This window comes from Phyllostomus hastatus, unplaced genomic scaffold (assembly GCF_019186645.2).
Source record: "Phyllostomus hastatus isolate PE091 unplaced genomic scaffold, TTU_PhHast_1.1 phas_contig_64, whole genome shotgun sequence".
Classification (NCBI taxonomy): domain Eukaryota; kingdom Metazoa; phylum Chordata; class Mammalia; order Chiroptera; family Phyllostomidae; genus Phyllostomus; species Phyllostomus hastatus.
The window spans coordinates 4,003,677-4,020,304 of NW_025333928.1; the positions used below are offsets into that span (position 1 = coordinate 4,003,677).

General features: G+C 40.7%; 1 protein-coding gene and 1 pseudogene across 1 annotated transcript in view; one reads left to right on the forward strand and one right to left on the reverse strand.

The window, feature by feature from the left end:
- Positions 1 to 16,628, forward strand: part of HS3ST2 (heparan sulfate-glucosamine 3-sulfotransferase 2) — a 139,598-nt gene that overhangs the window by 89,357 nt on the left and 33,613 nt on the right. The window lies entirely within an intron of this gene.
- LOC123825592 lies at positions 10,814 to 11,263 on the reverse strand (annotated as a pseudogene).

Here is a 16,628-nt window from a genome sequence, read left to right on the forward strand (position 1 = left end):
CTGACCAAGATGGAAGCGTAAGTAGACACACTTTGACTTCTCGCACAACTGAAGGAAGGACAACAAATTTAAAAACAAAAAATAACCAGAACTGCCAGAAAACTGAACTGTTTGGAAGTCTGACAATGAAGGAATTAAAGAAGAAACATTCATTCGGACTGATAGGAGGTGCGGAGACAGGCAGCCAGGTCAGTGAGGACTCACAGCAAGGCAGTGGCTGGAGGACTGGATGGTCCCACATTTGCATGTGAATAAACCGGGATGAACAACTAGGGAGCAAGACAGACCACACAACCCGGGGTTCCAGCATGGGGAAATAAAGCCTCAAAATCTCTGACTGAAAAATTCTGTGGGGGTTGCAGTGGCAGGAGAAACTCCCAGACTCACAGGAGAGTTCATTGGAGAGACCCATGGGATCCTAGAATGTACAAAACCCCACCCACCTGGAAATCAGCACCAGAAGGACCCAATTTGCTTTTAGGTAGCAGAGGAAGTGACCAAAAACTGGCCAAGAGCCAAGCAAGTGGCATTGTACCCTCTCTGGCCCCTCCCCCACATACAGAGTGACAACCCAGCAATGTGGGTTGCCCCACCCTGGCAAATACATAAGGCTCTGTCACTTACTATATAACAGGTGCACCAATGCCAAAAAAATTGCCCAAATGAAAGAACAGATCAAAGCTCCAGAAAAAATACAACTAAGCGAGGAAGACATAGACAGCCTATCAGATGCATAGTTCAAAACATTGGTAATCAGGATGCTTACAGAAATAGTTGAGTATGGTCGCAAAATAGAGGAAAAAGTGAAGGCTCTGCAAAGTGAAATAAAGGAAAATGTACAGGGAACCAACAGTGAAAGGAAGCAAATCAGGACTCAGATCAATGGTTTGTACCAGAAGGAAGAAATAAACTTTCAACAAGAACAGAATGAAGAAACAAGAATTCAAAAAAAATGAGGAGAGGCTTAGAAACCTCTGGGACAACTTTAAACATTCCAATATCTGAATCATAGGAGTGCAAGAAGGAGAAGAGAAAGAGCAAGAAATTGAACACTTGTTTGAAAACATAATGAAGGAGAACTTCGATGATCTGGCAAAAAAAAAAAAATTGACTTCCAGGAAGTCCAGGAAGCTCAGAGGGTCCCAAAGAAGTTGGACCCAAAGAGGAACACACCAAGACATATCACAATTACATTACCCAAGATTAAAGATAAGAAGAGAATCCTAGAAGCAGCAAGAGATAAAGAGACAGTTACTTACAAAGGAGTTCCCATCAGACTGTCAGCTGATTTCTCAAAAGAGACCTTGCAGGCAAGAAGGGGCTGGAAAGAAGTATTCCAAGTCATGAAAGGCAAGGACCTATATCTAAGATTGCTCTTTCCAGTAAAACTTCACTTAGAATGGAAGGGCAGATAAAGTACTTCCCAGGTAAGGTCAAGTTAAAGGAGCTGATCATCACCAAACCCTTATTATATGAAGTGTTAAAGGGACTTATCTAAGGAAAAGAATATCAAAACTATGAACAGTAAAATGACAACAAACTCACAACTATCAACAACTGAACCTAAAAAAAAAAACAGAAATAAAAACAAAAACAAACTAAACAAACAATTAGAACAGGAACATATTCACATAAATGGAGATCACAAGGAGGGTTATCAGTGGAAGGGGGAGGGAGGAGAATGGGGGAAAAGGTACAGAAAATAAGAAGCATAAATGGTAAGTACAAAATAGACAGGGGGAGGTTAAGAATAGTATAGGAAGTGGAGAAGCCAAAGAGCTTATATGTATGACCCATGGATAAGGCGGGGGAATGCTGGTGGGAGGGGGGGTACAGGGCAGAGGGGAATAAAGGGGAGAAAAAAATGGGACAACTGTAATAGCATAATCAATAAAATATATTTTAAAAATAATTGTGTTTATATGACAGCCCACCCCTTGATAAAATGTTGACATGAGAGATCCCATTGTACAATCACTTAATAACCTGACTTGTGGGCTTTCTCTTTTTTTAAGTATGATTTATTGATTATGTTATTATAGTCCCAATTTTTCTCCCTTTGCCCCCTTCCCCCAAGTACCCCCTTTTCCTCCAGCAGTGCTCCCCTCTTAGTTCATGTCCATGGGTTGTACATACAAGGTCTTTGGCTTCTCCATTTCCTGTACTATTCTTAACATCCCCCTGTCTATTTTCTACCTACCAATTATGCTTTTTAATCTCTGAATCTTTTCTCCCATTTTCCTCCTTCCCCCTCCCAGCTGGTAACTCTCCAAATGATCTCCATACCTATGATTCTGTTCCTTTTCTGGTGGTCCAGTTTGTTTGTTTGTTTGTTTGTTTGTTTTTAGGTTCAGTTGTTGACATTGTGAATTTGCCTTTTTAATGTTCATAGTTTTGATCTTCTTTTTCTTAAGTAAGTCCCTTTAACATTTCATGTACTAATGGTTTGATGATGATGAACTCCTTTAGCATTATCTTGTCTGTGAGGCACATTATCTGTCTTTCCATTCTAAATGATAGCTTTGCCGGATAGAGTACTCTAGGTTGTAGGTCCTTGCTTTTCATCACTTTGAACACTTCTTGCCAGTCCCTTCTTGCCTGCAAAGTTTCTTTTGAGAAATCATCTGATATACTTATGGGAGCTCCCTTATAGATAACTGCTTTACTCTTGCTGCCTTTAAGATTCTCTCCTTATCTTTTACCTTTGAAATTTTAATTATGATGTGTCTTGGTGTAATGCTCTTTGGGTCCAACTTGTTTGGGACTCTCTGTGCTTTCTGTACTTGTATGACTATTTCCTATGCCAAATTAAGGAAGCTTTTCTTTCATTATTTTTTCAAATAAGTTTTCAACTTCTTACTCTTCTCTTCTCCTTCTGGCATCCCTATGATTCAGATGTTGGCATATTTGGAGATGTCCCTGAATTTTCTTATACTCCTCATTTTTTTGTATGTGTTTGGTTTTATTTTGTTTTGAATTCTTGTTTCTTCATTCTGTTCTAGTTGAGTGCTTATTTCTTCCTTATGTTCCAAATCATTGATTTGAATCCTGGCTTCCTTCCCTTGACTGTTGGTTCCCTGTAGATTTATCTTTATTGCAGTTAGTGTAATCTTCATTTTTTCCTTTATGTTGTTGCTGTACTCAGTGAGTTCTTTGAGCATCCCGATCATCATTGTTTTGAACTATGCATCTGATAGGTTAGGCTATCTCCATTTCTTTTTTCTTTTTCTGGAGTTTTGTTCTGTTCTTTCACTTAGGACATATTTCTCTGTCTCCTCAATTTGGCAGCCTCCTTGTGTTTGTTTCTGTGTATTAGTTAGAGCTGCTTTTACTCCCTGTCTTAGTAGCATGGCCTATTGTAAAAAAGACACCCTTCTGGATGACTGTGGCTTCTTTAAATCCTTGGTTGTTGGACTTCCATACAGCTCACTTTTCTGAAAGTTCTGGATGTTATTTGTTTTGAGGTTTAGTTGTAATTCTTTTTGTGGTTGTGTGAGGAGACAAAGAGTTCTAACTACACCTCTGTCTTGACTAGAAGTTCCAACCTGGGTTTTTCTAAAGGAGTTTTATTGAAGGAGCATTGCTGTATTTTTTTTTAAACCATTGAAATGTTTTGACCATAATGGAATCATACTTTGAACAGTTTTCCATACATTTTTATTTTGAGGATATTTCATTATAAGCCTAACACAGTGGACAATGTGAATGTTTTTTGCAACTCTTTTTCTCTGATCATTACAGGGTTCAGCCACATATGTAGTTCTGCAATAAGTGACCCCTCCACTACCTTCATGAAGGTATTATCCACCTCCCTTTGGATCTTCTAATAAAAAGCACATCTGTTTTTGTTTTGTTACCAGTTTTTGAGGCCTTGCAGAGCACCAGACACTGTGCAAAGTACATTTCATTCTCATCCTCAACCCTAATTATTGCAGTAATCCTGTGAAGTAGACATCATAATTGGTTCCATTTAACAGAAGAGAAAACTGGGCTTCAGAAGGTTAGATAACTTACCTGTTACTTCTCAGTTAACAGGGAATCAATTAGTTAGAAGCCAGGCCAGGTTGACTCTGGAGTTTGTGGGTTGAAACAATAAGTTAGTGTGCCTTCCTAATTTTAAGAATCTCTCCAACTGACCTACTGTCTGAGAAAAGTCTTCCAGCAAGTTAAGTGAAAGTGAGACTTTGCTGTTCCACTCCCCATGCACCCAGCTTCTTGCTGGAGGCACCAGTGGGTAGAAGAAATCACCTGTGTTTAACAGAAAAGGGCCAGAGTTTGCTGACATGTTTAGTTAATCCACATGGAGATTACTGATGAGGATTCTGGTTAATTGGTTTGGGAATTTTAAACAACACAGATGTGCTGTGGTAAAGTGCGTTTTACCTCCCAAGCCCTGGGGGCAAGCCCTGAGCGTGTTCTGCAGCTGCGTGTACTTAACATATCTCGACTGATCACTCAATAGCATGTGTTGTGAGACTTGGGTACCCTGGCTTTGTCCAAGCATAGGTAATTTCATTCTGCCCTGGTCCTCCCTACAGTCTCAGGCAAGTACAAGCTCAGTGATCATAGCTACAGCTTACAGGTGCCTGCTGTGCAACAGCCAACATACTGGGAAATTTCCACACATCATCTCCAGTACTTCCCACAACCCTGCAAAGTAAGTTTCATTTTATCCACTTGAATGTGGAAACTGGGGCTCAGAGAGAGGGCAGTGACTTTCTACCCTGAGTGACAAAACAGGGATTGAAACATAGACATGACTGGCTCCAAAGCCTTTATTTTTTCCTCTCCTTTGCACTCTCATGAAAAAAAAATGCACTTGACAAAAGAAATCCAAGGATACAAAAAGGCCATGCAATGGAAAATGAATTTCCTTCCAGCCCTCCCCATGGTTTCCCTTCCCCAGGCCCAAGTTGTGTGTGTCTCTCGCTTATTTCTTCTTTGAAGTGGTTGTTACTAGCTGTTTGGCTGAAATGGACTGTGTGGCTCTCTACTGAGGTTTCCTATTTAAAATTTATAAATATCTGGAAGCTAAGTGGGGAAGAGTTTTTTGTAGGATTACCAATAAGCCCAGGCTGTTCTACACACTTTTCAGGAGAAGTCACCATGCATAGCAGGTCACATATTTTATATACTTGTACAGGGTGAGCAAAGTAGGTTTACAATTTGTATGGAAAGTAATACATAAATAATAAATAATAAAACAAGAATATACTTGTTTTGTTGGTTTACACAAAATACTATGTGTACATAGTATTTTCTGCTGACAACTTAATACCAGCATTTCCCTCAGGCCTTAAGTATTCTCTAAAATGTTTTTTTATTATCACATTTGAATCTTTTAAAAAATATTTTATTTATTTATTTTTAGACATAGGAGAAGGATGGGGAGAAAGAGAGGGAGAGAAACATCAATGTGTGGTTGCCTCTCACACACCCCTCACTGGGGACCTGGCCAACAACCCTAGGCATGTGCCCTGACTGGGAACCGAATGGGCGACCCTTTTGTTCACAGGCTGGCACGCAATCCACTGAGCCACACCAGTCAGGGCATAGCATTAGAATTTCACTAAATGCATCAACCGCCATGTAATCTATGTAGTATTGTATACATTTAGGTTGTTTCTGTGAGTTCACTACTCTAAATAAATAATACTGTGTTGATCATCTTTTTATAATATATATCTTTCTGCAAATATCAACATTTCAACAAAATAAATTCTAAAGGGTACCTTCCATAAAACATAAACTTATTTGTATGAGAGTGCCTATTCTGTGTGATGGAGAAAACAAAATAACTCAACTTTGTGATAGGTCAAAATGCTATCTTATTTGGATTTAATTTGTGTTTCTTTGAAATCTAGTGAATGTGGATATGTTGCCAATTTTATATCTTCTTTCAGGAATTGATTATGTCCCTTCTTCAGTTTTCTATTGCAGTGCTTTTCCTATTGATTTGTAGAAACTCTATTTATTAAAGATATTAAATAGTTGCCTATTATATATGGATGGAACACAGGTTTTGGGTTTGGGTTTTTTGTTTGTTTGCATTTTATTTCCCCTTGTGATTTTTTATCTTCCCAGACTTTCAACTACTTATATCGTCACATGTAAAGTCTTTGCTTTCTTTCTTTGGCATCATGGTTATAAAACCTTCCCAATTCTCAAGAAAATACACATATTTACTCACACTTTAATCTTGTATTCCATTGTGTTCTTAACATTGAAAGAAATTCTTTCATCTTGAATTTATATTTTTGGAGGCTTGAATGAGGACACTGGATTCCATTTTTTTCCAGCTGATTTGCTGATTGTCCCAATAATCCATAATTTCCCAACTGATTGAAATACCATCTTTATCATGTGTTTTGTTGATAGTCATGCTTATTTCTGGTTTTGTATTCTTTTCTATTAATCTATTCACCTATTCCTGAGCCACACTGTTCAAATGACTACAGCTTTTTAATATGTATTGTGACATCAGTTTCCTTCCCGTGATTCTTCCTTCCAACACAATCTTATCTTTAATTTGTTTATTCAAAAGAAACTTTATCATTACAATGTCCAATTGAATTTTTTAAATCCTCTTGGGATTGAATTGGAATTACATTATTTATAGATTAATTTGAGAACAGATGTCTTTCTAATACTGTATTGTGATACTTCTCATTCCATTCATTAATATTTTAATTGAAGTGTCTATAAATTATGGAATAATAAATATGAATTGTGTTAGCAGGCATCTTTGTCTTGCTGAGCTTTAATGGGACTCATAGCCTGGAAGTTACCTGCAGAGGTGCTAGAACCAAAATAACTGGGTTTCTATCCTGGATTCCCCATCAGTTCTTTGGGACTTTGGGCAGGTTACTTCTCTGTGCCTAAATTCCTTATGTGAATAATAAGACTAATAATACAATACCTACCTGATGCTGGCTACTGTCACAAGGTTTAAATGAGCTCTTAAGGTTATTTTTCTAACTAGCAATGAGTGTAGAATTTACTGAGTGCCTTTTCAGAATCTGTTGAGAATGACCTTTTTTTTTTCCTTTGACCCATTTCTGTGCTAAGTTATGATTCTGTATTAGATGTAATGATACAGATTTCAATGGGATGTGGCAGCTTTTCTTTTAATAAATTGTGCTTTGGTGGCCATTACTTAAAATCTTGACTGGTCAGTTTCTCCAGAGAAAAATCATGCACATGTCAGTTTGTGGTAGGTAAGCTGCCTGCAGCACTCTGCAGGCCTGTTGCCCTCCAGCTCAGTAGGCTGAAGTGTCACCTCTCCTCTGCAGGCGGTGACCTGGCTGTAGGGTTGGGGGAAGCTCTGTTGATCTAGCTGCTCTTTCTAGAGACCTCTAACATCAACTGTGCTTCTGCTTGCACCTCTCACCCCAGCAGGTGGTGCCTATCATTCCACCAGGTGGCACCTCTCACTCCACCAGGTGGCACCCTGGTGGGGTGCCTCCAATTCCAGAGCTACTGGGAAATTCTGTGGCAAGAATCCACTTTCTTCTAATTAGTGACACTCCCTTTCCCCCACAGCCACTTAAGTTTCAGTATTCTAAGTCCAATACCCTTCATATGTCAGCCTACCTTCTCCCAAAAATATGACTCCGTTTGTTGGCCACCACCCACTCTTCACACTTTCCCTCAATATGTTGACTTTACGGGATATCCCTTTTATTGATCAACTGAGTGCCGACCCCAGCGGGAGTAGAGATTAACACTGATTGACCATGTTGTATGGAAGTACTGCTATGAATTGAGCCCTTTATCGATATTAATGATTCGCTTTTTTCCATTTAATGTTTTTTTCCCTTAAATTCTACTTCTTTTGTTGTTGATGTCATGACTCTAGCTTTCTTTAGACTGGCATTTTCCTGATGTATCTGAACCTCTCCATTTGCATATAGCATGTTTCTGTCCCCATGGGTGGCCTCATAAACACAAATATGACCAGGTTTCATTTATTTGTCACCAGTTAAAAGTTATGGTGTTTAGCCTACTTCCAGTCATTTTTAATATTAATACAATCAGTTCCACTTCTATACTACTTCTATGATTTTTGCAATTTTTTACTTGCTTTTCTTTCCCTGCCTCTGTTATTACATGAGCTATATTTTCTTAGCTTTTTTTTATTTTCTAGTGTTTTGGAAAGTATGTGTCCAGTTTTTAATTCCTCATTTTACATTTCTATGGCAGAGAAAATGAGTACCTTTTGGTAAATAATCTTGTATACCTTTCCCTCCTCTTGTTTCCCTATTGCCCACCTGTCAGTTTTTGTCAATTCAAGCTGGGATTTCAGATTTGATCTATCAACTTATTGATATTTTTCAACTTTATGGAGGTATAAATTGTTAATTTTTATATAGTATTTTAAAGGAAATCCTGATATTAGAAGTTAAATTATTTGTTGTCCAGATTCAGAGCTTTCTTTGATCCCAATCACTACCCTTTAATGCACAACTTGCTCATTCTTCAGTTCTTCCACCATCTCTTAGGTCATTGCCTTTTATTTCTAAGGAACTTTTTGGAGAAGAAGGTGGAATGCTTTTCAAGCTGTTGCATGTCTTGTAATTCTTTGCTTTGCCTTCACAAGCAAATTGGCTAAGTACTAGACACTGGGAGTCACAACTTTTTTCTCCAAAACTCTATGGATAATCTATGTTTTTCTAGCATCTAATTCTACTACAAAGTCCTCATCTGGCTTATATCTGTAGAAAAGTTATTTTGTTTGCTTTATCCATTCTGGATAAAGGATATAATACTTATAGAACTTTTGTATTTTATGTATATTATAAAATGTTTTCCCTTATGCATGTTTGTATAGATAGATGAAGAGTGGATGGATGAATGGATCCTCATGGTTGTGGGTTTTATTTTGTTCTGCCTAAGCTGGCTTTTTGGTCTACCCAATGGCTATCTTCTGTCTCTGGAAATGTCTCTTTAATGAAATCTTTGCCTGTACATCTGTCCAATTGGTTTCAGGTTTTTTCTTCAATAACACTGCACACTGCCCATTGCCTGTGACTACTCTGTCTTCCATGTCTCCTTCTGTACCATCGGTTTTATCTTATACACTTTTACTTGAGAAGCACGAGATCAGTCTCAAGTTTCTTCTGGTTAGTACTTTCCACATCACTGATTTTACTTTTTACTGCTCTCTGTGTAGTTTACTATGCATTTTTATTATTACTTTTTGAAGGAAAATTTAAACCTTATTTATTTTTTAAAACCAGACCACTAGGAAAGTGTCTCATAGTCCTGAAACAGCAGACAGAAAGGCCATATTACCATTTCAAGTACCATACTTTGCCATGTATAATGTGCACCCATGTTTTTGCCCCAAACTTTCAGGAAAAAAAATCTTTTGTTTTAATTTTTAATTCAATTATTTATTTATTCATATTTAGAAACAAAACCAATTATCATATTCCAGGGCATTATTTGCATGTGGATATAATTATTGCTTTCTAGAGTTACATTTTAATGCATAAGCATAATAAAATAATTAAAAAATTTACATAGATACAGAACGAGTACTACCCATGTATAATACGCATCATTACTTTTCCCTAATTTTTGCCCAAAAATTTGGGCAAAAAGTGCACATTATACACATCAAAATACATAGTAAGTTGGTAAAAAAAATAAAACAACAAGGTCCTTATCAAAATGGTAAGGTGCCAGAGCTGGGGTTGGAACACTGCATGTTGCAAAACCCCCACGCAAAAGTGATTATTTGGTAATGGCAGCGAGCAGGAGGCAGCTCCTCTGTTACTCTAAAAGAGCCACAGCTCCCTAAGTTGCTTACTTGTTCTACCTTGACCTTCCCATTGCGAAATGATTTTCTCGGTAGGGCTCTGTTATTTCAGGGAGCTAAGTAAGCAATACTGGGTTTAGGCTTCATTCCTGAAAACCAGGTTTTCTCCTAACCCAGTACTTCATAACTCTCTTAATTATACAGTTCCTTTTTCATCATTCATTCCTGGGTATTGGTATATAGTACAATCAAAACTCCCTTTCCCTTCAAGGGAGAGTACTATGGCAAGATTGTCCTGTCACTCTGCTGCAGAAAGCCTCAGGGCCCACCCTGTCAGCCAGTGAGGGAAGGTCTGCTTCCCATACCCAGTGTGACATTGCCTCTCATGTTTTTGGAGGATCTCCAAGCTGAAAGATGTAATGTGTGAGAATTTAAGAAGTGTGCATCTACATCTTGATGGACAAAAACAGATGTCCAAAGGAACCATTCAAAGTTCTTATCCAAACTACTTCTTCCAATTCCATATCTTCAATCAGCTTCTTGCCCTTGTGTGTAACACAAAACCAAGGAAAACAAATACCCAGAAACCATTTTTCCCTTTCTAAATTAGTGACCTCATGGATTTTGTTTTACAGCTGATGAAAAATGGTGTAATGATGCTTCTGGTAAACAGGAGGTTGACAACAGACAGAAACACCCCTCCTCACATTCCACCAGATCCCTGGAAGGTTAGAGGAACCTGTGAGCCTGTTGACAGGCTCAGAGGGCCCTAGCTTGATTTCAGGGAAATACCTGCTGCCAGGATAAGCATTTGCCACATAAAATTTAGGCTCTCAAAATTCTCTGACCCAAATTTTAGCACCAGTTTTTTTTCCATTTCACTTTCTAGGATTAAAACATAAAAGTATCCAGAGGCAAGTGACACATGCCTTAACCTTGCTGCCATCCTTAATTTCTTCCTTTATAAACTTCATTTAAAATACCAAAACTCTCATTCTTCATTTTAAATCGATTTCTGCCCTCAGCCTCAATGGTCAATGGCAAAGGCTTCTATTTCTGAATGGGTGAGAGACACTCCTTCATCTTCTTGGTCATGGTTGGAATGAGGTTCACATGGTATCCACAATGAGTATCCACATACTTGGTCACACTATTCTCCAGCTGCCATTTCACATGAAGCTCTTTACTCCCTGTATCTATTGAATATTTGGCTTTGTCATTGCAGTGCATGGTGCACTGGGCCAGGCAGTCCTGGAATGGACTTCTCCAGCTCACTGGTAATCACGGCCTGGGCTTGAACCAGGGGCACATGGCAGGGCTCAGTGCACTGGTGCACATGCTGCATAATCACCTCACAACCACCTGCTGCATGGAGGCCTCACAACAGCCAGCACTGCACCAGAACATAAGACCCTGCATCTTCTGCATATTCTCTCTCTCCAGACTTTTCACCATGGAGCCCACTGCCTCCTGCACCCAAAGCTGCTGCAGGTCCACCATGGATACCCCATGGTGCACCATGCCACAATGGCACCCACATAGACTCTGCACCAAGGCACTAATGCATTTTTAGATTCTCTGCTGTAGCAGCTTACCTTGTCCAAACCAGGTTATGTCTCATCCTGTTGTCTTTTCATGCAAGCTTATGCTCACCTCTTGACCTGCTGCTCAAATGTCCCCCCTGGGGTTCCTCTGAGCATGTGGCTCCCTCGTGACACTTGCTTTCCTCTTCTTTCCCACAAGTTGTAATTGTACATTTATGCATTTGTCTATTACATCCCTTACCAGATGAGAGGCTTCATGAGAACAAGTGCTTCATCTGTTTTATTTAGAGCCACAACTTCAGTGCCTAGCACAATGGCTGGAAAACAGTAGGTACCTTATAATTATTTGTTGAATGAGTACATGTTCACAATACTCTGGTTTGGATTCCCCTTGGATGTACCCACACTTTTTTGAGCCAGAGTTTCTCAAACTTTCATCATTGAAGGGTCACCTTTTTACCACATTCATGTACCATTTTACCGTCATTTACTTAATATTTGTCTTTAGATCACTTCTCAATTTCTACATTCACTACATCGCTAAGCCTCATCCTAAGCAACAAAAACTGGAAATAAAAGCAATGTCCTACTTCCAATTTTCTAAAATGCACTCAAATGGAGACATAACTGTAAAAATATGTAAGTATGATCCATGTAGCACTTGCATCCCAGATGCTGTGTGACCACACTTTCTTCAGAAAGGGGAAACCCTTTCTGAAGGTCAGGCTGCTGCATTTCCTGAAGGAGCCCAGGTCTTCCAGTTTTAGGCTTTGGTTCTTTCCCATGTTATTCATTTGATCAGCATGAATCATTCCCTGCAGCTCCCTGTGATGGGATGGCACAGTGAAAAGGACTTCAGATACCACAGTCAGCAAGGAAGACACCATTCCTTCCTGATGAGTTTGCAGACTACTGTGTGGAAGCCAATGGATTAAATAAATAGATGTGCAAGATAATTACAGACTATGCTTTGAGCAATGAGGGGAATAAACCATGGGGTTAGAGTTATATTTAAGAGTGATGACATTTAAAGAGAGCTGAGGATGAGAAAGACTGGGCTGTGGAAAAAGCCAGAAGGAAGTTTTCAGAGAGAGAGAGCACAGCAAAGGCGTGTATACAGAAAGGGTAGGGCTGGGAGATTCAAGAGGGTCCACTCATCTTGCCAGGTGTCCTGAATGCCTTCCAGAATGGAAATGCAGAGTGCCTGGACACTAGTTCATATTTGTACAGTTTAAATGGGCCTTGGACCCTAAAGAAGTATCGTTGACTCAACAAGCATACACATAGGTTTGGCACAGCAGAGGCCTGGATGGTATGTGAGCACCTGACTCCCAGTGCTTTGCACAGCCCACTGCTCTTCTTGCTCCCTGCATGATCAGCAAGCCAACTCCTGCTAACTCTTTGCAACCATGGAGCTTAATGTATTCTGCTACACCTGCATCTGCGGGAGACACAATGGGAAAGACTCCAGTCAGTGGCTGATTTCCCCCAGGTAGGCAACAGGGAATGGCAGAGGGGTAAGCAGGTGTTCACTCCCACAGCTGCAGTTGGATCACCTCCCACTAGAAGGCACTGTTATGCCGCAGGAAGTGGGACAGGTTTGCAGACCGCTTTCCTGCACAACCTCTCAGCACTGGGGACTCCAGAATGTGAGGCTGAAAAGCTTATAATTAAAAACAAACTCATCCAGCCCTGGCTGGTGTGATTCAGTGGACTGAGCATTGGACTGCAAACCAAAGGGTCACCCATTCGATTCCCAGTCAGGGCATATGCCTGGATTGCAATCTAGGTCCCCAGCTGGGGGCACATGAGAGGAAACCACGCATTGATGTTTCTCTCCCTTTCTTTCTCCCTACCTTTCTCTAAAAATAAGTAAGTAAGTAAGTAAATAAATAAATAAATAAAATCTTTAAAAAAGGGAAGTTTGCTGATGCCTGGGAAGCATTCAGAACTGGGGTGGGGGACTCACAGGTCCTTAGAGTAGGTAGAATCTGCTGTGGGTGGGCACTGCGGGCAGGGAGCCCTGAAGGTGGGGGAGGTCCACAGGCTGGGAGAATGGCCTCAGAAAGCCACTGGATTGGCCAGCTCCATCCTCCGCCTGGAGCTGGTCCATGTGTAAAACTCAAGGTGTTTATAGCATGATATAGAATGGTTTTACGTTCTCTATGAAGTATGACATGAGCTCATCTGTCCAGAGGGAGAGGAAAGGGCAGGCTTTGATCATTTGCAGAGAGTAGAGAAGGTCTGAAATAGTGCACAGTGGAAGAGGGAGTTGGCAGGAGGAACTTGGCAGAATTGCTGGCTGTGCTGAGGCCCCTGGTATTGGTGATCAGGTGTTGGTAGAGGACAACCTGCTACTTTCAGATGGTCTCCAGCAGCACCAGATCCCCTAAGGCTCCACTTGGTACCATCACCAGCAGCCTTGGCACCCCCTGGTAGTCCCCAGGTATCATCTTGCTTCCTTGATGTTGGTGTCACTGGGGAGTGTCACACAAGAGCCAGAAGGGCTTACAATGGATGCCAGAAATAGAGCCTAGTGAGAAAAAAGCACTGAGCTGCTCCCTACAGCTGACCATGAGTAAGGGACCTCGGTGGGTCCTGAGTGGACTGGGATGGACGTCAGGTTAGACTGGGTAAGAGGATACTAGTTGGATTTGGTTACAGACAAGATGTGGGTGTTTCTGGGTAACTGGTGGGTGGCAAAGCCATTCACTGACACATGAGATGAATTGGAATTGGGCTAATACCTCAGATGCCACAAAAAGGTAAGGTATTTGGAGATGTACTCAGAGAGCTGATTCTGAGGACAATGGAGTGGGAGGCCGATGTGACAAGTTAAGAATGAATGTAAGGAGAAGAAGCGGAGCCTTTGAGAACTTTGGGAAGAAAATGAGACATATAGGGCTGTAGCAGGGGAAGGTGAAGGGTTAGATGAGTGGCTTTTTGAAAATCAAAAACTGTACAGCATGGTGAATGTAGACAATAATCTATATTATGTATTTGAAACTTTCTAGGAGAAGAAATCTTAAAAGTTTTGATCACAAGGAAAAGAAATTTCAACTGTGTACTGATGGATGTTAACTAGACTTATTGTGGTGATTATTTTGCAATATATGCAAATATCAAATCATGCTACTTGTACACTTCATATGTCAATAATATTTAATAAATAAGTAAATAAGCCAAAAAGAAAAAGAAGAACTAAATTTGGTAGAGAAAGAGGAACCCATGAATGGCTGGGTACAGGTGCTTCCTGGTTTACATAGGACTCGCCCATGGTTAGCTGGCCCCAGACTCAACAGCCAGGTACAGTCTGCATCATCATCATCCACTTGGTGCAATGAAGAAACTACTATGAAAGTTGCAAGGCCAAGAACTGGAAAATCTGGGTTTTCTGAATTCAGACCATCCACAGTTCCCCACCCAACATCAATTAACCAATTCCATTTAATGCAATAAACACCCACGGACAAGACCATCTGTGCCAGTGTTGCCAGGATGCCCTAGGAAGACCTCATGACTCCAAGTGTGGTCCATGGACCAGCAGGTCAGCCACAGTGAGCCTGTTAGAAATGCAGAACCTCAGGCCTTCTCCCAACGAATCCATAATCTGCATTTCAAAAAGACTCAGGCATTTAAATGCATGCTAAAGTGTTAGATGCTCTGACTTAGGGGACCCACTCCAGAGAAAGGGAAGATAGGCTTATATGTGGGGAAGGAGCTCAGCCCAGACTGAGAAAGAAGGCAAGTAATGCATTTACCCCCAGAGAATGCCCTGATAGTGTCCCCATGTCAGTCTAGGCTAGCTGCACATGACACTTGAGAAACTGAGGTCCATTGCCTGGAAACATATCAGAGCTGTTTGTGCAGCAGCAAAAATCATTCACTCAACACCCATGACTACTTCTCCTGCCTCCTCCCTCCTTTCCAAACCCAGCTTTCTGAGAAAGGAGCCATATTTTCCATCTCCCACATCCTTGCTTCCCACCTGCACCAAAGCCCCTCTAGACCAGTACCAATATGGGCTTTTAAACAGTTTTTCATTAGCTCATTTAAAGAGAGAGAGAGAGAGAGAGAGAGAGAGAGAGAGAGAGAGAGAGAGAGAGAGGGAGAGAGAGGAAGGGAGGGAGAAAGAGAAGGAGAGAAACATCAATGTGTGGTTGCCTCTCACATGTCCCAACAAGGGACCTGGCCCACAACCCAGGCATGTGCCCTGATTGGAAATTGAACCAGCGACCTTTTGGTTCTTAAGCCCATGCTCAGTCCACTGAATGACACCATCCAAGGTTCATTAGCTCATTTTTTGTACCTACAAAGAAAACATGCTCATAGCAAAAATTAAAAACAAAAACAAAAACAAAAAACAGTCTAATGAGTGCAGGAATGTAAAGATAGAAATTAAGTTCCACTCCACTGTATAGTCCAAACCAGGTCCCCCAAGATCATTCTCCAGAGGTAATCACTGGTAACAGTTTACTGTGTATCCATTTAGAGATTGTGTATCCATTTAGAGATGGTTTATGCATATCTATACTAGTACACATATGCATATTGTGTATGTAAATGACACATGTGGAACTCTCTGTTATGCAGCATTCTTTTTACACTAAATAATACATTTAGCGTTCCTTTCTGTAAAAATAAATATCTGTAGATCCACTTCATTTTTTAACATCCATGTAATCATCTTTCATCTGGCCTCACTATAAATTTATTTAACAAACCTCCTACTAACTGACATGTAGGTTGTTTCTGGTCTCTTTCTAATACAAACATTGTTTCAGTAGTTAGGTCAATGCCAGCTGCTGTAACAAACTTGGAGATAAAAAGTGTATTTCTCAAGAGGGAAGAGAAGATGGTGGGGAGGTAGGAGGGAGCAGATTCCACTTCTCCCTATACATGGGAGAAAAATCTAGCCGATCTACAGAGAAACAGAGCAAACAGCCAACAGTACCCCAGCATATATGAAGATAGAAGACCAAAAATTGTAGAGGACATTGAAAAACCAGACAGTAAGGAGAGTGCTTCAGGACAATAAAGTCCCTGGGACCAGTGCGGGAACCAGGGCAGTGGTAGCCCCAGGCCTGGTGCCTCCTGGGTCTACCACAGGGTCCTTGGGAGAGAGGCTGGTCAATGGCTCCCTCCCCTGCCAAACAAGGTTTGAGCAGCACCGGGAGAAACCTTGTTGCTTGAAGTCACAGAGAGGGGAATAAGGACTAAATGGCATACACACAGGGGTTGTGAACACCCACAGAGTCTGTGGATGCTGGCTGGGGAGACCTGAGAGTTGGGTAGGGATGGGCCCTGACCCCAAGAGTCCC